Here is a 22,100-nt window from a genome sequence, read left to right as displayed (position 1 = left end):
CCGTCCCGTGGCAGAGGGGTCCTATTGGAAACTAAGGGATATTAAGGCCTCCTTTCAATAGAGTACTGGGCCAAAGCATTAACACATAGTGAATACATGAACTCCTCAAACTACGGTCATCACCGGTAATGGTCCCGATTATTGTCACTTCAGGGTTAATGGATCATAACACATAATAGGTGACTATAGACTTGCAAGATAGGATCAAGAACTCACATATATTCATGAAAATATAATAGGTTCAGATCTGAAATCATGGCACTCGGGCCCTAGTGACAAGCATTAAGCATAGCAAAGTCGTAGCAACATCAATCTCAGAACATAGTGGATACTAGGGATGAAACCCTAAAAAAACTAACTCGGTTACATGATAAATCTCATCCAGCCCATCACCGTCCAGCAAGCTTACGATGGAATTACTCACGCACGGCGGTGAGCATCATGAAATTGGTGATGGAGGAAGGTTGATGATGACGATGGCGACGAATTCCCCTCTCCGGAGCCCCGAATGGACTCCATATCAACCCTCCCGAGAGAGTTTAGGGCTTGGCGGCGGCTCCGTATCGTAAAACACGATGAATCCTTCTCTCTGAACACGAATATATGGAGTTGGAGTTGAGGTCGGTGGAGCGTCAGGGGGCCCACGAGGCAGGGGGGCGCACCCAGGGGGGTAGGCGCGCCGCCACCCTCGTGGACAGGGTGTGGGCCCCTGATGTGGATTCTTCTTCTAGTATTTTTTATATATTCCAAAAATAATCTCCATTGATTTTCAGGGCATTCTGAGAACTTTTATTTCTGCACAAAAATAACACCATGGCAATTCTACTGAAAACAGCGTCAGTCCGGGTTAGTTCCATTCAAATCATGGAAGTTAGAGTCCAAAACACGGGCAAAACTGTTTGGAAAAGTAGATACGACAAAGACGTATCAGCGGGTGCCTAACTTTCGAGGTTGGGTGCCCTGCCTTTACCCGTGAGCTGTGGCAAGTCCGTTGGCCGTTCCTTCGCACGTTCAAGCCAGAGGTACCCAAGAAGTACAATGGGAGGCTAAACCCAGCCGAGTTTCTGAGCATCTACACCATCGCTGTTCAGGCCACCGTGGGAATAGATGAGAAGGTGTTTGCCAACTACTTCCCTTTGGCCCTCAAGTCCAATGTGAGGTCTTGGCTGATGCACCTGCCGGAGAATTCCATTTCGTCATGGGCCGACCAGTGCCATGAGTTCATTGGCACTTTCACCGGTGGCCATCAAGTGCCAAGCCGATCCACCGACTTGTAGCTTCTCCAATAGAAGGAAGGAGAGACTCTCCGTAAGTACTTATAGAGATTCAAGAAGGTCCATAGGAACATCCCAAATATCCATTCGGCAGCTGTGATAGCTGCCTTCTAGTCCAATGTGCACAACCGCTGGATCCGTTCCAAGATGAACGTGCGGTTGCCCAATATTGTGAAGGAGCTTTACGCCTTGGTGGATAAGCGTGCTCGAATGGAGGAGGGGAGGAAGCTTCCCGGTGAAGAACATTGAACCAACATCATATCATAGCACGATGATGAATCTACCAGTCAAAAGAAGAGCAAGAAGCGCAACAAGAAGCGGAAGGATAAGGCAGTGATGACTGTTGAAGGACTAGGTGCACTTAGTACCGGCAAGAAGGCTAAGGCTGACGTCCCCGGCAAGGAAGCTGTCGTGTGCGCTGATTGCCGGGAGGCTGCGGCTGCCGAGAAGTCTGGGAAAGGTGATGGGCCGTATTGCAAGATTCATCAGACCAAAGGCCACGACCTTCAAGAGTGGTATCAGGTTGAGCAGCTGGTGAAGAGACAGAGAGCGGAGTATGAGAAGCGTGGCAAGGAAAAGGGTCCGAATGTTGCTGGCGGTAAGGGCCGAGGCGGTGAAGTAAATCGCCCCGGCAAACCCCTCAGGAGCAAAGGAAATCCCGCTAGAGGTCGAGAGAAGGAAGCCTATGATGATGAGAGTGATAGAGGGGATGAGGAGGAAACCATTGAGCAGGAGTTTCAGAAGGCCACTAATGCCTTATGCATTGACGGGGGTGCATCTTTGCGCACCTCTCACCGCGAGCTCGAGCGATGGGCATGAGAAGTCATTGTCGTGGAACCAGCTCTAGGGGCCCGAAAACTGCTCAAATGGTCACACACACCCATCATCTTTGACGAAGAGGATCATCCTGACCATACCACTACGGTAGGATGTTTGCCATTGTTGGTCTCCCCAACAATTCGGAACCTCAAGGTCACAAAAATATTGGTGGATGGCGGGGCTGGGTTGAATCTGATCTCCCGGCAGTTATCAGCAAACTTCAAATATCAGAGGAAGAGTTAAAGGTTACCGACACGTTTCAAGGAGTTAATCTTGGCAGGAGCCATCCTAAGGGAAAGATCACGCTGCGAGTAATGTTTGGGGGAGAGCTGAACTACCAAACTGAGAAGTTTGCGTTTGATTTGGTAGACCTCCCCCTGTCGTACAATGGGATCCTTGGACGCCCAGCCCTAGCTAAATTCATGGCGGCATCCCACTATGCATACAAGACCTTGAAGATGCCTGGGCCTGTGGGAGTCATAACCATCCCATCAAATGAGAAGGATGCTATTATTTGCATGGACAAGATGTACTGGGATGGAGTCGCGGCAGCGGCAGCAGTAGTTCCCGCCAAGGAGGACATAGGAAAGAAGAAGGGTAGCAGGGACACTGGCATGGAGTCTGGGAAGCGTGTCTCTTTGAAGTGCACTGTGTCTATTGATGACTTGCTGGAGAGTTCCAACAACAAGAAATCCAAGATCACCTCACCCCAAGTAAAGAAGGTCCCGACAGGGCTGGCTGGCGTTGTTGGTACTTTCACTATAAGCGCCACCCTCAATGACAAATAGGAAAGCGCGCTCGTTGCCTTCCTGTGGGTGATTATCGATGTTTTTGCTTCGAAACCATCTGATATCCCCAGTGTTCCCAGGGAGGTAATCGAGCACCACCTTGTTGTCTACCCACACGCCCGGCCCGTCAAGTAGATAGTCCAGAAGCGGGCCTTGGAGTGGCAGTAGTTTATTGTGGAAGAGATCAAGAAACTTGAAGCAGTTGGTTTGGTCAGAGGAGTGCTACACCCCACATGGTTGGAAAATCTAGTGGTAGTCCGGAAGGCTAACGGGAAGTGGAGGCTTTGCATAGATTTCACAGATCACAACAAAGCTTGCCCAAAGGACCTGTTCCCCTTGTCGCGTATCGATCAGATTGTGGACTCCACTTCAGGCTATGATTTTCTATCCATTCTGGATGCATATTTTGGGTATTCACCAAATCTTGATGTCCAAGGAAGACAAAGAGAAGACATCGTTCATCACTCCATGTGGTACGTACTATTTTCTCTACATGCCGTTCGGATTAAAGAGTGCCAGGTCCACTTTTGTAACGGCAGTCCAGATTGGTTTCGAGCCACAGTCGCACAGAAACATCGAAGCTTATATGGATGATATTATGGTCAAGACCAAGGATAGAGCCACCCTTATTCGGGATTTGAAGTAGACATTTGCTAATCTGCGCAAGATCAACTTGAAGCTCAACCCGGAGAAGTGTGTGTTTGGCGTTCCCTCCGGCAAGCTGCTTGGGTTCTTTGTGTCCTATCACGAAGCCAACCCCAATAAGATTAAAGCTATCGAGCAGATCCAAACACCAAGGACAGTCAAGGATGTGAGGCGTCTGACAAGGCGTGTTACCATGCTAAGCAAGTTCATTTCCAAGTCTGCCGAGCGCGCCTTGCCATTCTTGAAAATTTAGAAGAAGGGAGGGCCCATGAAGTGGACCCTAGAGGCATATGCGGCTTTGCAAGAGTTGAAGGCCTACTTGTCCTCTGTGCCCACCTTGGTTGCTCCCAAGCCACAAGAGTCGTTTCTTCTATACTTAGCAGCAACCAACCAAGTGGTTACCGCAGCCTTGGTAGCGCAGCGGGAAGTAGATGCAGCTGAAAGTGAGCAAGTACTGGCAGAGTCAGATAAGAATCATGACATAAGTGAGCACGACAGCGTGGGAAACCCCAAGGACACGACAAGGAAGAAAGTGGTGCAGCACCTAGTGTACTTCGTCAGCTCCTTATTACTGGGGGATAGATCGAGGTACTCTGGCGTGCAAAAGTTGATCTTTGGTCTCATTATGGCCTCAAGGAAACTGTGCCACTACTCCAAGCCCATGAGATCACGGTTGTCACTCATTTCTCGTTGCAAAGGATACTCCGAAACCCTGAGGCTACTGGCAGAATAGTGGAGTGGGATTTGGTGTTATCCAGTTTTGGTTTGAAATTTGAGAGCACATCGACAATCCAGAGCAGGGCATTGGCAGAGTTTATTCCAGGATGGACGCCAACCCCTGATGAGGAAGTGCCAGAGACAGTTATGCACGGCAAGGAATCGCCCCAAGAATGGATTATGTATATAAATTGTGCTTTTTCCCTGCAAGGTGCAGCAGCTGGCATCCCTCTTGTCAACCCATCCGGAGAGCACTTGAAGTACGTCGTCCAAATGCATTTTGCCAGGGAAGAGGCAACCAACAATACAACACGGTACGAAGGGCTCCTTGCCGGGCTCAGGATGGCCGTTGAATTGGGAATTAAGAAGCTGGTCATTCGACGAGATTCACAGCTTGTGGTGTGACAAGTCAACAAGGATTACCAAATCTCATGGATAGAGACATACATCGAGGAAGTAAGGAGATTGGAGGAATGCTTTGACGGATTGCAAACGGAGCACGTACCCCGTGTGGAAAACAGCATAGCTGATCGACTGTCAAAGTCTGCTACGCAGAATCTTCAAGTGGAACTAGGGACTTTTGTTCTCCATCTTACTCAGCCCTCCGTATTCCCGACAAGAATGGCCCAGAAAAGATGGAAATTGGACTCCGGTAAGCCTCTCCCGGTAGAGCCGCCCGCTCCTGGCAGAGACCCTGCCGGCAACAACTCCTTGCCACCTTCCTGACTACACCCTCCAGCCGGCCCCATGGACCCCGCGAGTGAGGAATGTGCCCCCACAGTTGAGGAGGTGCCACTAGTCCTCGTTGCCGAGCCCTAGGCTCCAACTTGGGCAAGGCACATAGTCCACTACCTCCAAACCGGGGAGCTTCCCGGCGAGCAAGATGAAGCTAAAAGAGTAGCCCGAAGGGCCAGTATGTATCAGTTTGTCGATGACACTCTGTACAGAAGGAGGCCCAACGGTGTGAAATTGAAGTGTGTCTGTCATGAAGAAGGAAAGGAACTGCTGGCTGAAATACACAAAGGCATGTGCGACTCCCACATTGGATCAAGGGTACTGGTTGGGAAAGCATTCCAGCAAGGATTCTATTGGCCAATAGCCCTCCAAGATGCGATCGAGCTAGTCACCAAGTGTGAAGCCTGCCAGTTCCATTCCAAGAACATCCACCTGCCTGCCCAAGCTCTTCGGACAATCACTTTATCATGTCCATTTTCGGTCTGGGGCTCGATATCCTCGGCCCTTTCCCCCGAGCAATTGGGGGCTTTGAATTCTTGTTCGTCGCTATCAACAAGTTTACAAAGTGGTCGGAAGTGACTGTCGTGAGAAAGGTGACTGCTCAGTCAGCTATCAAGTTCTTGAAAGAATTGGTGTGCTGTTTTGGAGTCCGGCAAGGATTATTACCAACAACGGCACCCAATTCATGAGCCGTGCCTCCATGCAATATGTTCACGCCCTCGAATGCAAGATCTCATTTTCCTCTGTTGCACATCCCAGGAGCAATGGGAAAGATAAGAGGGAAAACACTAAAGTGCTGCAAGAACTCAAGGCAAGAACCTTTGATACGCTGCGAAAACACGGTAGGCGGTGGATCGATGAGCTGTCGGTAGTTCTCTGGCCCCTCAGAATGACACCAAATCGAGCTACCAGGCAGACTCCCTTCTCTCTGGTCTATGGGGCAGAAGAAGTTATCCCCACATAACTCATTTATGGGTCGCCTCGAGTGCTTGCGTACGATGAAGTAGTGAAAGATCAGCACCGGTGTGACGACGATGTGCTACTCGAGGAGAACCGTCTCTGGGCTGCTATGCGTGTTGCATGCTATCAGCAGGCCCTACGTCGCTATCATAGCCGTAGGGTTCATTCCCGGTGTTTTGAGGAAGGCGACCTTGTCCTTAGGCGCGTTCTGTCAGCCAAGGGTACAAAAAATTTGACGCCGAAGTTGGAAGGCCCTTACCGGACAGTATGAGTTAGCAGACCTGACGCAGTCCGTCTAGAGACCAGAGATGGAATTCAATTGCAAAACTCATGGAATATTGAGCATCTCCGCAAGTTCTACCCGTAAGGCGCGGCTGTCAGACCCTACCCGGCAGCCACCCTTTTGTACAGGCCTTGCATCTGTTGCATGTAACCCCTTGTACAAAGCTTGGCGTTGACCCTAAGCAGCAGAGAAATAAACGAAGCGCGGGGGCCGCCCACCAATTTCCATGCATGCATCAGTATTCCAAGAGAATTGCATAAAGAATTTCATGAGCATTTGCATATGCATATAGATAGGATCGCATCTTGCATCACTCCCATCTGCATGAAGCTGCAGGTCCCTGCCGTGAACTTGGCCTCTACAAGGAGTTGGGAAGATGGACCAGCATTGCGATTCCGGCAAGCCAAACAAATAAGTTATACCTCTTGTCCATTAGTGTTCTGTAAGCTATAAATTGTGCATGAGAAAACCTCACCACACTTTTGAGACTTAGGTGCTCCCATCCTTGACTAGAACGTTGCTTTGGTCAGGATGGTCGCAGTGGCCTTTGATAAAAGGAAGTTGAAGGGGGGCTGGTCCCTTTATTTTTTGCCTGGTAGACACAATTCTCCGGCAAACAAAAGGGTGCCGGCAGGGTAGCCTGCTGGGGAAAACTCGTTTATTTACACTAAGGAGACATCCCACCTCTGCAGGGACATATACATGCACGGGTTCCTGGAAAGGTTCATCTTTTTCATAAATATGCTAATAATGCAAGTACATGTATTACTCAAGAGATTACATTATTTGAATTAAAATTTGGCAAATGCCTACAGATTTAAGATTGAAAAAGATAAGTGCCCAGCAATGCCCTTTCTTGTCCCTCTCCTCCTAGGCACGGCCGTCGAAGGCGGGGAGGGAAAAAGGAGCTCCTGGGTAGAAACCCTGTAACACCCACAATGCGGCTATATCTCCCACGTGTCGGGGCATGACTTACAGGCATAGCCGCATTGTAGTTTTGTCGCAAGAGGGGTAATCTTCACACAATCCCATGTACTGAATAAGAAAGGGATAAAGAGTTGGCCTACAATCGCCACTTCACACAATACATATATAATTCATACATCATCCAAATACAGTCAAAGACCGACTACGGTTAAATCCGAATAAAAGGAAGATGAACCCCAAATGCTAGATCCCCGATCATCCCAACTGGGCTCCACTACTGATCAACTGGAAAAGATACAAAACAATGATCAAGATCTTCATCAAGCTCCCACTTGAGCTAGGTTGCGTCACCTACACTAGTATCATCGGCACCTGCAACTGTTTGGAAGTATCTGTGAATCACGAGGACTCAGCAATCTCACACCCGCGAGATCAAGACTATTTATGCTTATGGGTAGGATAAGCTAGTGAGGTGGAGCTGCAGCAAGCGCTAAGCATATATGGTGGCTAACATACGCAAATAAGAGCGAGAAGAGAAGCAACACAACGGTCGAGAAGCTAGAAGTGATCAAGAAGTGATCCTGAAACTACTTACGTTCAAACATAACACAAGACTGTGTTCACTTCCCGGACTACACCGGAAAGAGACCTTCACGACTACACACGCGGTTGATTCATTTTAATTAAGTCAAGTGTCAAGTTCTCTACAACCGGATATTAACAAATTCCCATCTGCCACATAACCGTGGGCACGCCTCTCAAAAGTTTATACCCTGCAGGGGTGTTCCAACTTAGCCCATCACAAGCTCTCACGGTCAACGAAGGATATTCCTTCTCCCAGAAAGACCCGATCAGTCTCAGAATCCCGGTTACAGGACATTTCGGCAATGCTAAAACAAGATTAGCAAGACCGCCCAGATGTGCCGACAAATCCCGATAGGAGCTGCACATATCTCGTTCTCAGGGCACACTAGGTAAGCTAAGCGTACATGTACCAACATAACCCAAGTTCCCAAGGGACGGTCCCGCACAGTGATCTAGTTTGGACCAACACTTAGAGGAGCACTGGCCCGGGGATTTAAAATAAAGATCACCCTTGAGTCCACGGAACCCAAGGGAAAAAGGCTTAGGTGGCAAATGTTAAAACTAAGATTGGGCCTTGCTAGAGGAGTTTTATTCAAAGCGAACTGTCAAGGGGTTTCCATAACACCCAACCGCATAAGGAACACAAAATCAAGGAACATAACACTGGTATGACGGAAACTAAGGCGGCAAGAGTGGAACAAAACACCAGGCATAAGGCCGAGCCTTCCACCCTTTACCAAGTATATAGATGCATTAAAGTAAATAAGATGTAATAATGATATCCCAACAATATCCATGTACCAACATGGAACAAACTTCAACTTCACCTGCAACTAGCAATGCTAAAAGAGGGGCTGAGCAAAAATGGTAACATAGCCAAACAACGGTTTACTAGGAAGGTGGGTTAGAGGCTTGACATGGCAATATGTGAGGCATGACAAACAAGTGGTAGGTAGCGCGACATAGCGATAGAGCGAACAACTAGCAAGCAAAGATAGAAGTGATTTCGAGGGTATGGTCAACTTGCCTGCAAAGTTCTCAGAGTTTTTGAAAGCTTGATCCTCGTTAGCGTACTCAACATGTTCCTCGGTCACGTACTCGTCTCCCATCTCTACCCAAAGCAAGAACACAAGCAATGGAACAACAATCAATCACGGTGCAATGCAAAAGCAACATGATGCAATACATGGCATCAAATGCAAGATATGATATGCAATGCATATGCGTGCTCCGGAAGGGAAAGAATGATAAAGGCATCAACTTCGCAAACCAAGTATGCCGCTGGAAAGATGAGATGATTTCGGTCGAAATTGATATAAGGATCACCGGAAACGGATGCACGGTTTGCAAATGGCAAGCAAAACAAGAATAGTGGAAAACTGACAATAACAGCATGATGGCACTTAGAATGCAACAAGAAACTAAGCTACTGCACTCCAACACATCGACAAGGCATATGAAAGTGATGTACAAGAGATTCTTGACAAAACATGAATACTGAGCTACGGCTAAATCACACTAGAACATGTTCAAACAAGCATGGCAAAAGTGCAAAAGATATCAGCTTCACAGACTTTGTGAAAATACTAACATGTCAAAAACAACATCAGGAAGCACTATTTAGAGTTAGGAAACAACAGGAACATACCATAGAAAACAAAGGCACGACATGATTCTACTAAATGCATAGAACAAAACTCCCTTACTGAACATCAGCCGAAAGGCACGGAAGATATGATGGCACGGATGTAAACATAGCAAGTTTTTATAAACAGATTCAGACTTAGAAGAAAAACAGAGCATGGCATTAACAGATTTATGATAGCCACTTTGCGAGCTCATGCCACTCACCGCAAAGCATTAAATGATAACTTAAGCATACCAACAACAAGATGACATGTTCGTAAAGCTAGCCATGGCAATAGAAAGTTAATAAAATGCATGTATCACTAGCAACAACCATGGTAATATTGATTAACATGTTAACAATCTGACAGGAACATTTTATAGCAAAAGTAGAGCAAGAAAATGACATTCTACATCACTTCATAATTTCAAACAGGGGCATGATTGGATAGAGCATAACACATGTTCAAAACATACTTACTGAAGTATCTCAAAATAAGCATGGATCTCAATGTAGCATCAAGTTTACATGGCATAAAAATAACAACAGGAAAAAGACAGAAAAATCTTAAGTCCCTGAAAACAACAACATTATGGAGCTTACTTTGCATGCTTGTGCTTGTCACCACATAGATCACAAAAATACAAGACTTGCACCCCTGTAAAGATGGCATGTTGTAGTTCAAAACATATTTAGGCCTCATGCTCAAAGGATTCACACATCAAATGCAACAAAAATGACAAATCACTAAGATCTTTTAAGAACCAACAGTTAACATTTTATAGCACTCCTACAACAATGAAAATGGCACCATAATGGACAGTAACATGCATGGAGATACTGCTAGCATGCAGAACTCTACGAGAAAAACATTTTTACATATCATATGCATGATTCCGAGCACCGAGCAACAAGATGTGGCATGATGAAGTAGGCATGAAAATGTCACAGATTTGAGGACTTAGTGAAAAAAATCACCTCGTGAAAAGTCAACGCGGGACGAGGATATCCAGGACGGAGGGATCCGGGACGCGGCTGCTGTTTGGTTCGGGGGAGTGGTGGATCTCGTCCCACTCCCCAGATACGGCGATGAGGCGGCGACTCCGGCGATGTTCCGGTGATGGCCGGCGACGAGGAGGCAGCGGCACGACGAGGAGGAGGCGGCGGGGCCGAGCGAGGAGCGGTGCGGTGGAGACCAGCGGAGGCGGCGCAGCGCGGCGGCGGGGCATGCGGGCAGTTGGCGGCGGCGCTCGGTGGAGGTGGCCGGCGGAGGCGGGTGGCAGCGACCGGCGGAAGCGGCGGCACGCAGGCGGGCGGCGCTCGGCGAAGGGCGGCGGCGCTCGGGAGTCCTTGGGAGGCGGCGGCGCTCGGTGACCCGGGCCGGGAGGGCCGGCGATGGGCCCGAGCGGGCCTGTCAACGGGGCGGCGCCTAGGGACAGGTGGCAGCGTCTCACTGGCGCGGGGCGATGGCCGACATGTCCGGACGGCGGCGGACATGTCCGGCGGTGCGGGGAGGAGTGGATCTAGGGTTTGGACTGAGAAAATGGAGGGGAGAAGTGGACCTATTTATAGGTAGGAGGAGTTTGGAGTGTCCAAATGAGGTGCAGTTTTCGCCCACACGATCGTGATCCAGCGGCGGAGAACATGGAGATCGTTTAGATGGCTTATTGGGCTGTTTGGGAGGGGTGTTGGGCTGCAACACAAAAGAGGCTTTTGCGGGTACCCGGTTAACCGTTGGGGCAACAAACGGCCTCCAAATGAAATGAAATTTGACAGGCGGTCTACCAGTGGTGTACTAAGGCCACTTGACAAATCTCGACCCATTCCGAGAATGTTTTTATCCCACTCACGAAAAGAGACAAGAGGGGTGCGCCGGGTGCATGTGGGTGTGTCGGATTGCGAAATGGACAACGGGGAAAATGACCGGATGCATGAGACGAACACGTATGCAAATGAGATGCACATGATGACATGATATAAAATGCATGACATGAGCAAAATGCAAAACAAAGAAAAAACCCAAGAACAAAGGGAATAACATATCACATAGCCGAAAATGGCAAGAGTCAGAGTTACAAATATGGAATGTTGTATCCAGGGCGTTACAACACTCCGCCACTACAAGAGGATCTCTTCCCGAGATCTAGGATGGCAACGGAGAGAAACGGAAGAGGGAGAGAAGAGGTAAAACTAAGTTGCTTCTTTGACAAATGAGTGAAACCAAAGAACCTTGATAGGTTAAACAATTTCGAGAAAAGAATACAACGGAGATGAACAAAGTTGAAAACACTCCGTTAGACAAGAGGAACAAGGAACACTGTGAAAACCTTGGGGTTGCAAGACATGAATGAAGAGCTCCAGCAACAAGGAAGGACAAGTAACCACTCTGGTTGAAATGGAATAAGAAAGGGGAAATAGAAGATAGATCATTGGAATAAAAGAATGGAGAGGAAAATGCCAACTTATGCCACAAATGCGCTTGGAGAGCACCCTTCCAAGAAAGTTATAACGGAGTTGTTGGAAAACCAACAACGAAAACAACAAGCTTGTAGTGGGCTTATGGAGAACATTTCAAAACTACGAGGTGAAATTCTGCCACTAACGGAAACAAAAGATTGGATTGATATCAACAAGGAGACGAGAAACTTACTTCACCGGGAGGATAAATGAAGAACTTGGGTCATTTATGAGAACCATAAATAGCGACAATCCCTAGGAAAATCTTTAGGTGAAATATAACCCAATATAACTCCAATGAAGAGATTGATGGATTGAAATCATATCTTGAGCGAAGAGAAAATGATGGATTTAGATATGTCACTCTTGAAAACTTGTGAATCATGAAACACGAAGGGAAATTATCAACAATGACATAACACCACCTCAAAAGATGAGATGTGAAAGAATTGCACTTTGTTATGCAAGATGAAGAATGCTTGAACTCCTCAAAACAAGACATGTGTTGAACACTATGTTTATTTTTTAGTATAGCTTGGCGGAACTTAACTTCGAGAGAAATCTTGAAGAACAATTGAAGAATGAAAAGAATCCTTGACGAACCACCATGTAGAGTCTCCATAAAGAACACCGATAATAAAAGGATGATAAAAAGAAAGAGAAGTTGAAAACACAAGGTGAAGCCTTGCAATGATTTAGATGGATCTTCGCGATGATATAACTGAGAAAACATGGAACTCCAGAAAAGAAAGATGAGCAATTGAAACCAAGAATTTTTTGATGAAGCTCTGGAATAAGGAATTGAATTTACTTGATGAAACAAGAATAAGAATTACATTATGCTTATCCTTCACCAATTTAAATTGATGACAAGCAACGGATTTGGCATACTACTTATTCTTGTAGAAAGGATTAAGAGAGATATAGCGCAAACTTGATAAAAGACTTCAACGAACCGCCAGTAGGTTTGGAAAGAACGAATGAATCTGTATGATAATGAAGGAAGAGAACTCTTGAATGAACCATCATAAGAATTGAAAATGAACAAAGAAAAGAGGAGGAAAACACCGGGAAGAATTAGAGAATGAATGAAGATACTTGAGGGAATTTAGATACATGAGAACGAAGAGATCACAAGTTGATTAGAGAATACTTGAACGATGCCACGGAAGAATTTGAGAATGAGAGCTGAAAGCTGGAATGAATAAATCTTCTGAAATGATGGCCTTTAGATTATCAAGAAAAACGAAAACAACTCCCGAAATTGTCCGGATGGGTGAAAAGAATTCTCACAATCGAACACAATTTTGAGAGGATGGCGGCAAGCTTGAACTATGAATCTTTGGAAGAGTGGGTAAGGATTTAAGAAGAACTCTTCTTTGGTCTTCAAAATCTAAGAATGACGACGAGAAACACTACCATGAATTGTTCAGACACTCCGGAATAATGTAGAATATAAAGGTTGAAACAACAATGAAAAGAATTTGAAAGATCTTAAAGAAAGACATATGACTGATGACAATCCATTCTTATGTCACACATTGAAAAGAATTTGACAGTAACTCTGAGAAAATTAGAAGAGTTAGGTAAGATCCTGGGAAAAGACCTGTTGGTTAGGGCCCACTCAAAAGATACACCGTTGAACGATTTAAAAGAGCAATTGCGCCAGTTGAATTAAATGACTTGAATGAGATAACAACGTCGAGATAGGTTGAACGGATTAGGAGTGAAAACACGAATCTCCTGAGATATCTTCGGCACTTCGGACATGAATAGGGAGAGGTGAGCGATTAAGAGGTGCAACAGCATGGGAAAGCATTTGAAACAAGGAAAAGGGATATGATCAACACAAAAAGCTTGAATTGAATCCACCGGAGAAGGAAAACGAATGAAGAATGATGAACTTGTAGAGCATCTTCATAAGAACCACCGGGTAAGAACATTGATCGAAAAGAATGAAGAGACTTCACATGAATCAAATGGATACTTGATTAAGACATCTGATTCCTTGAAGGAAAAGGGTTGGGAGGGCGGGAAAAACAAAGGCAACTTGGGGACGGATGAAACAAACACCGTTCAGAAAAGGTATGGAATCTACATTTGACATAGAAGCAACTCGAATACCACAACTCAAAACAAAACAAAGGATTTGGCTTGCAGAATAAGCCAGAAACAAACATATGATAGACCCCCATATTGTATCATGTATCTATCGGAAAGATATCCTACGAGATACTTGAATTCCCACCTATAAACTACCGAAACTTTCTGGTTACGAAATCAGGTGTTGGGGATACAAGGGAAGCATAATATCTCACCCAAACTAACAATCCCTACATCCAGCTGTATCCATCCTTCAACACACAACCAAGAAACCTTTTGAAATCATGTACCTCAACTTTCGAAAAGCATCCGTTATACGAGTTTTGGAATTACTCCCGAACTCCCGCCCCTGTACTGGGTGGCGTCGATGTTATCTCACCAACAACTGCATAAAAGAGATTTTCAATGTCGGCAAACTCAGGTATTCCAGAACTGCAATGATAAAGTTGTGACAACAACACCTCGGAGCTCAACTCCCCAGGACACTGCCACAACCCCTAAATGTCAGGAAGCACCAAGAATAATGTTCTCGTCACAAGACTATTGGAACGATTCCAAGATACCCACGTGATCCTAAATTTTTTTTGTGAAATTTGAGGAGAGGAGAGTCAAAAATTCTACGTCAGGAGGCCTCACCAGAGCGACGAAGGGACTGAGGAGTAAAAAGAATCCTACTCTCTGATATATATATATAATCCTAAGACTCAAAACATTTTTTTTCTAGACTGAACAACGTCAGCGATCCAATCAAGCAGGGGGCTCCTAACTCGGGGATGGCTCTGATTACCAACTTGTAACACCCACAATGCGGCTATATCTCCCACATGCCGGGGCACGACTTAGAGGCATAGCCGCATGGTAGTTTTGTCGCAAGAGGGGTAATCTTCACACAATCCCATGTACTGAATAAGAAAGGGATAAAGAGTTGGCTTACAATCGCCACTTCACACAATACATAATAATTCATACATCATCCAAATACAGTCAAAGACCGACTACGGTCAAATCCGAATAAAAGGAAGATGAACCCCAAATGCTAGATCCCCGATCGTCCCAACTTGGCTCCACTACTGATCAACCAAAAAAGAAACAAAACAACGATCAAGATCTTCATCGAGCTCCCACTTGAGCTCGATTGCGTCACCTACACTGGTATCATCGGCACCTACAATAGTTTGGAAGTATCTGTGAGTCACGAGGACTCAGGAATCTCACACCCGCGAGATAAAGACTATTTAAGATTATGGGTAGGATAAGGTAGTGAGGTGGAGCTGCAGCAAGCGCTAAGCATATATGGTGGCTAACATATGCAAATAAGAGCTAGAAGAGAAGCAACGCAATGGTCGAGAATCTAGAAGTTATCAAGAATTGATCATGAAACTACTTACATTCAAGCATAACACAAGACTGTGTTCACTTCCCGGACTCCGCCGGAAAGAGACCATCACGGCTAGACACGCGGTTGATTCATTTTAATTAAGTCAAGTGTCAGGTTCTCTACAACCAGATATTATCAAATTCCCATCTGCCACATAACCGCGGGCACGGCTCTCGAAAGTATATACCCTGCAGGGGTGTCCCAACATAGCCCATCACAAGCTCTCATGGTCAACGAAGGATATTCCTTCTCCCGGAAAGACTCGATCAGTCTCGGAATCCCGGTTACAAGGCATTTCGACAATGCTGAAACAAGACCACCAAGAACGCCCGGATGTGCCGACAAATCCCGAGGTAGTTGCACATATCTCGTTCTCAGGGCACACCGGATAAGCTAAGCGTACAGGTACCAAAATAACCCAAGTTCCCGAGGGACGTCCCGCACAGTGCTCTAGTTTGGACCAACACTCAGAGGAGCACTAGCCACGGGGTTTAAAATAAAGATGACCCTTGAGTCCGCGGAACCCAAGGGAAAAAGTCTTAGGTGGCAAATGTTAAAACCAAGGTTTGGCCTTGCTGGAGGAGTTTTATTCAAAGCGAACTGTCAAGGGGTTCCCATAACACCCAACCGCGTAAGGAACGCAAAATCAAGGAACATAACACTGGTATAACGGAAATTAAGGCGGCAATAGTGGAACAAAACACCAGGCATAAGGCCGAGCCATCCACCCTTTACCAAGTATATAGATTCTTCAAAGTAAATAAGATGTAATAATGATATCCCAACAATATCCATGTTCCAACATGGAACAAAATTCAACTTCACCTACAACTAGCAACGCTATAAGAGGGGCTGAGGAAAAGCGGTAACATAGCCAAACAACGGTTTGCTAGGAAGGTGGGTTAGAGGCCTGACATGGCAATATGGGAGGCATGAAAAACAAGTGGTAGGTAGCGCGACATAGCGATAGAGCAAACAACTAGCAAGCAAAGATAGAAGTGATTTCGATGGTATGGTCATCTTGCCTGCAAAGTCCTCGTTAGCGTACTCAATAGGTTCCTCGGTTACGTACTCATCTCCTGGATCTACCCAAAGCAACAACACAAGTGATGGAACGACAATCAATCACGGTGCAATGCACAAGCAACATGATGCAATACATGGCATGATATGCAAGATATCATACGCAATGCATATGCGTGCTACGGAAGGGAAATAATGATCAAGGAATCAACTTGGCAAACCAAGTATGCTGCTGGAAAGATGAGATGATTTTAGTCAAAATCAATATAAGGATCAACGGAAATAGGAAGCACACTTTGCAAATGGCAAGCAAAACAAGAATGGTGCAAAACTGTGATTAACAGCACGATGGCACTCAGAATGCAACAAGAAAAACTAAGCTACTGCACTCCAACATATCAACAAGGCATATGGCAGTGATGTACAAGAGATGCTTGACAAAACATGAATACTGAGCTACGGCTAAATCACACTAGAACATGTTCAAACAAGCATGGCAAAAGTGCAAAAGATATCAGCTTCACAGACTTTGTGAAAATACTAACATGTCAAAAACAACATCAGGAAGCACTGTTTAGGGCTAGCAAACAACATGCTATAGGAACATATCATAGCAAACAAAGGCATGGCATGATTCTACTAAATACATAGAAAAAAAACTCCCTTACTGAATATGAGCCAAGAAGGCACATAAGATATGATGGAACGCAAGCAAACATAGCAAGTTTTTATAAACAGATTCAGACTTAGAAGAAAAACAGAGCATGGCATTAACAGATTTATGATAGCAACTTTGCGAGCTCATGCCACTCACAAAAAGTATTAAATGAAAACTTAAGCATACCAATACCAAGATGACATGTTCATGAAGCTAACCATGGCAAGGGAAAGCTAATAGGATTCATGGATCACTAGCAACAACCATGGCAATATTGATTAACATGTTAACAATCTGCCAGGAATATTTTATAGCAAAAGTAGAGCAAGAAAATGACATGCTAGATCACTCCATAATTTCAAACAGGGTCTTGAATGGATAGAGCATAACCACATGTTCACAACATCCTTACTGAAGTATCTCAAAATAAGCATGGATCTCAGTGTAGCATCACACTAATAGGGAAAAGGCTAGCAGCAGCGCGGGTTCTAGGTATATCAGTAGCGCGGGGACCGGTGCTACTAATAAGGCGCTACAGCTAACCTGTAGCAGTAGCGCATGCACGCCCGTGCTACTGCTATACAAGTGTAGCAGCAGCGCGCTTCATGGAAGCTCACTCCTACTAATAGCTCTAGCGCGCTTTGCCTGGACGCGCTACTCCTACTGTGGCGCTGCTACTAATTTTTCTCCACTCGCTACTGCTAATTTTAGTAGTTTTTTCTGCATATTTGTTTTGTATTTGAATAGGCTTTATACAATAATCTTTAGCATATGATACACATACAAATGTAATCATAGCATATACATACAAATATTCTCATCAAATCATGTCATCATCATAATCATCATCCAACACAAAGTGGTATCTCGTCATCATCTCGAAAATAGCAATACAAATCTCGATTACTTGCAACTACATCGTCATCCATCTAAACAATGATATACGCGAGAAGACCTAACACTTTGTGTGGACCTAAACTAACTACTGGCTCTCGCTTGGAAACTGGAAACCGGTACACCTGGGGCTGACATTCCGGCCACTCGTCGTATACTCCTGACATAGCACTTCTTCACCATCGATGATCTATACACCTACATCGTCACATGAGTCGATGATATGCAACATATATAGTTGAGCAACAGAAAGAGACATACTTGGCAAAAGTAGAAGCAACATATCATAAGCATAAATAACAAAGTTCATCGTACCCAAAATTCCCTAACTAAAGTGATCTTCGCTAGTCGAGGAGGACGGTTTAATTACATCACAAATAAAGTTTCATCGTGCATAATGCAAAGTTTCGTCATACAGATAGTATGGACTAAACAGACAGATTGTCATATATCGAGAATCACAACATGTCATGCCATCCATCCAAGTCGGGGAGATAGTCCCCGAGCTTAGTGAAAGGCTTCGGGTCGAGACGTTGAGCGGCTATGCGTGTTCGGACGTCTTCCGGCGACATTTGTCCTTCGTAGAACATCCCTGTTTTTTCGATGACCTCCTTCATGATGATTTGGGCAAGTTTGTGCTGGATGTGATAGAATTCAGCTCGAAGTCGATGATCCTCGATATCTCCTAAGTTCTTTGCCCATTGCAGAATATGGGCATCACCGGATGTAGGTGACATGCGAAGGTTCTGGTGATCCCGTCTGTACTCCAGAATCTGATGTAGGACATAGAATCCATCATTAAGAGAATCACTCGGTTGCTGGATGCAACAATAGTCGGTCTTATGGCCGAAGGCGGGCCTGCCGTCCTTTTTCTTCTTGTCCTTGACCTCTCCACCCCATGCGCCATAGTAGAACATAGCATTGTCGAGAACATACTTGATGTGGGTGTAATCCTTTTTGTTAATGTTCTTTGATTAGTCCATGTAAAGAGCTTTGGAGTATCGGGGGTAGAGGATGATGAGGACGGCGCGCCCGCCACTGCGCAAAATAAGTACACCTCAAATTAATTAGCCTCCACCGTGCAAATGAATGATTGAAATCAAAGGAAGGATATCCGCACGGATGACTTACATGGGGTGATAAGGCACGAGAATTGCCTCCTTTTCCTTATTGGCGAGCATGAAATTGACGATGTATTCCCTCGCGTATTCACAGTGCTTTGCGCAGACTCCCAAGAAGGCCTCGTGCATGAAGTACGGGTCAGCGACACAGATATGAGGTATCTGCTCAACCCCAATGAGGTAGTTCATGTGCAAAGCATAAAGGCGGACAAAGGCAAAATTCAGCTTCTTCAAGTGAAACATGTCGAAGATGTAATCGAATCGAAGGAAGAACTTCTCCGCAGGGAATGTGTCGACGTATGACAATCCCCGCGGCATGTTAACCACGTAGAGTGGGTATCCTGGTTTTTTGAGGCGATGAGGCCTTTCTCTATCCACAACACATCGTCATGAAGTCTCCTTAAATCGCCAAATCTGGCCTGCAGCGCTGCTTCAGGTAGGATTGGTTGACCGGGGATATGCCATTTTGCCGCACCGGGGATATCTATACGGTCTTGAACCCGGGGCTGCTGAGGCGGCTAGATCACTGAAGCAGCTTTTTTGCCTTTCCTCGGTCTCTTCCTAGACTTGTTTACTACCGGAAGGTTGTCCATAATACGTTCAGACTCCGGAGGCGGCAATTCAAGCACTGACTCATGACGCTCAATCCCTAAGTAGGCACCAGTATAGACATACTCTTGAGTGTCATCATCATCCTCATTTTCATCTATGGCGACGTCACCAGCGAGTAATGGAGTAGGCGACATGTTGATGTTCATACCTAACTGCGTGCTGGTGGGTGTGCTCCCGGCCGCCTCCAGACGAAGCAGACTCTTCGGCAACAACAGGACCCACCCATTGCAACAATCACCAAGCTGCCGCGAGGTCTCGTCATCATCCCCCACCAGTACCGGAGGAGCCAAATTCTCGTGGCCCGGTTTGACCCTGGCCACGGAAACCTTGAAGACTTCCGGGGGGATCGGCCGGCTGTGGAACAATGGTTCCTTCGGCTCCATTATCGTTGCCTTCCCCAGGTCCACCTTCTGGTCGCCGATGGTGTACAATATGGTGCACGGGGTTTCGTCGGCCTGCAAAGAAAAGTCCGCGACGTGAGACATCCGAAAGGAAACGAAAATGGGAGATTATACATTAATTGAAGGGGGCCGGTGTGACAGGTACCGTGAGGGCGTCGAGCTCAGCCAAAGACGAAGCACCGCCGAGCATGTTCGGTGCTGGAGCCAGTGCCGAAGCAGGTGCGGAAGCCGGTGCGGGAGGAGGTGCAGCAGCCGGTGCGGGAGCAGGTGCAGCAGCCGGTGCTGGAGCAGGTGTAGGAGCCAGTGCCGGAGCAGGTGCGGGAGCAGGTGCAGGAGCCGGTGCGGGAGCAGGTGCAGGTGCTGGTGCAACGCTAGTCGAGCATCTCCTAAGGAAGTCAGCAAGGGGAAAGTCCGCTCCTTTTTTTCTGGATTTTGCCTGCCCCAATTGAAAACGGCCGGAACCAAGGTAGTAGACATATCTACAAGCACCTATTTTGCGGCAGCTACCGCTGTTGTGACTGCCTGAGATGATTTATTTTCAACCACAATCTCAACCTTCTTGTCGATGTTTTCTTCAGCTAACCTTTGTCTTTCCTTTCTCTCCTCCGCGGTCTCACGGTAGTACTTCTTCCACGTGGCGCCATCTCCGACACCGTGCACGCGTCCATACGACGGTTGAGTCTCCACCGGGAGTCCTTTCAATATGTTCAACGCCCGATTGAATGGAGTATCCCACTTGGGCTTCGCCAACGCCTCAGACGGTGAGTCTCTTTCGGCCACAATCCTGTGCTGCTCTCTCTGCAAAAGGCACAAGGATCGTTTACAAATATGACTAACGTGTAGTTGAATTGATCAGAAACTAAAATTACCAGCAGTCTAATGAACTCCGTCATGACCGCGTTCTTCTCGAAAACCTTCTTCACTGGGTCACAACGGTGCCGGGTCGATGAACTCCGCCAAGGGGTCTGGGATGCCCAGACTCGCGACTTCCGCGTCCTCCTTGGCCCAGATGGACCTCTTCCCGCCATAACCACGGCTTCCGAAGTGGTGGCACCCAATGTTCTTCTGTTGAAGCCCCTTCATGTACTCTGACTTTTTTTGGCATCTTCGGCCTCGCAAGCCGCCTTGAATATTTCAAAGTGCTCTGCCATGATTTCCGGATTATCCTTTACAATCTCAGAGTAGGGTTCCTTTTCGTTGAAGATCTGATATTTCACCCTTGCTTTCCAGGCGGCCAACGTGTCGCTAAACTTGCTCATGGCGTGTTTGTTTATCTTCTTCATTGCCGGGTCCTTATCTGGATCTTTATAATCCTTTTCATTCCGGCCCGGGAACAAGAATATCTGGTGCAGCTTCTTTAGGAGGGATGGCCATATTATCTAACTTGTTTAGTTTCTCATCGTTGATGGTGGCAGTTGTCCGTATGATGCAGCCAATTTGATTGCTGTAACACGCGCGTGCTTCCTCAGGCGCGTTTGGCTCAAAATTGCCGTTGTCCACCTCCGTGACCACCAGTATAGTAGTCATGAGCTTGCTAGGAAGCTGTCGCCTCTTTGCTTTCGGTTCTATACCGGCTCCGCACCCCGAGGCAGCGCCGGTCTCAGTCTCAGCGCCGGTCTCGATGTCGGTCTGAGTCTCAGCACCGATCTCAGTCTCAGTGCCGGTATGCGTGTCGGTCTCAGTCCCTGATGCGACCGGCGGGCCCAGCAACAACATCGGTTGATCGTCGGCACGGCTCAAAAATTCATCTGCCGGCAGGTAGACGTCATCGCAATCACCATAACCCTGTCCTTCATCGTTGCTAGCCATGTTTCCTACGATTAAATCTAGTAAATTAATTCTAGACCTAATAAAATGAATAATGACATACAAAAGGCCTATGTTTTGCAGGAACGTTGACTCCTTCCTTGTGCGGCAAATCTCGGGCACTCGATATGTCCTAGTTTGTAGCACAAGTCATGCCGAAATTCATGGAAAATTTCAGCATGACCTTTGCTAAAAAGTGGACAAATCGAGAACCTGAAATTTTCCGGAATGGAAATGAATCAACATTCTGGCAAAACATAGGCCACTCAACTTCATTCCCTGGAAAC

Source organism: Triticum urartu, chromosome 4A (assembly GCF_056163025.1).
Source record: "Triticum urartu cultivar PI428250 chromosome 4A, HENAU_Tu73, whole genome shotgun sequence".
NCBI classification, from domain to species: domain Eukaryota; kingdom Viridiplantae; phylum Streptophyta; class Magnoliopsida; order Poales; family Poaceae; genus Triticum; species Triticum urartu.
The sequence above is the reverse complement of the archived record's forward strand: the minus strand, read 5'-3'. Positions refer to the sequence as shown.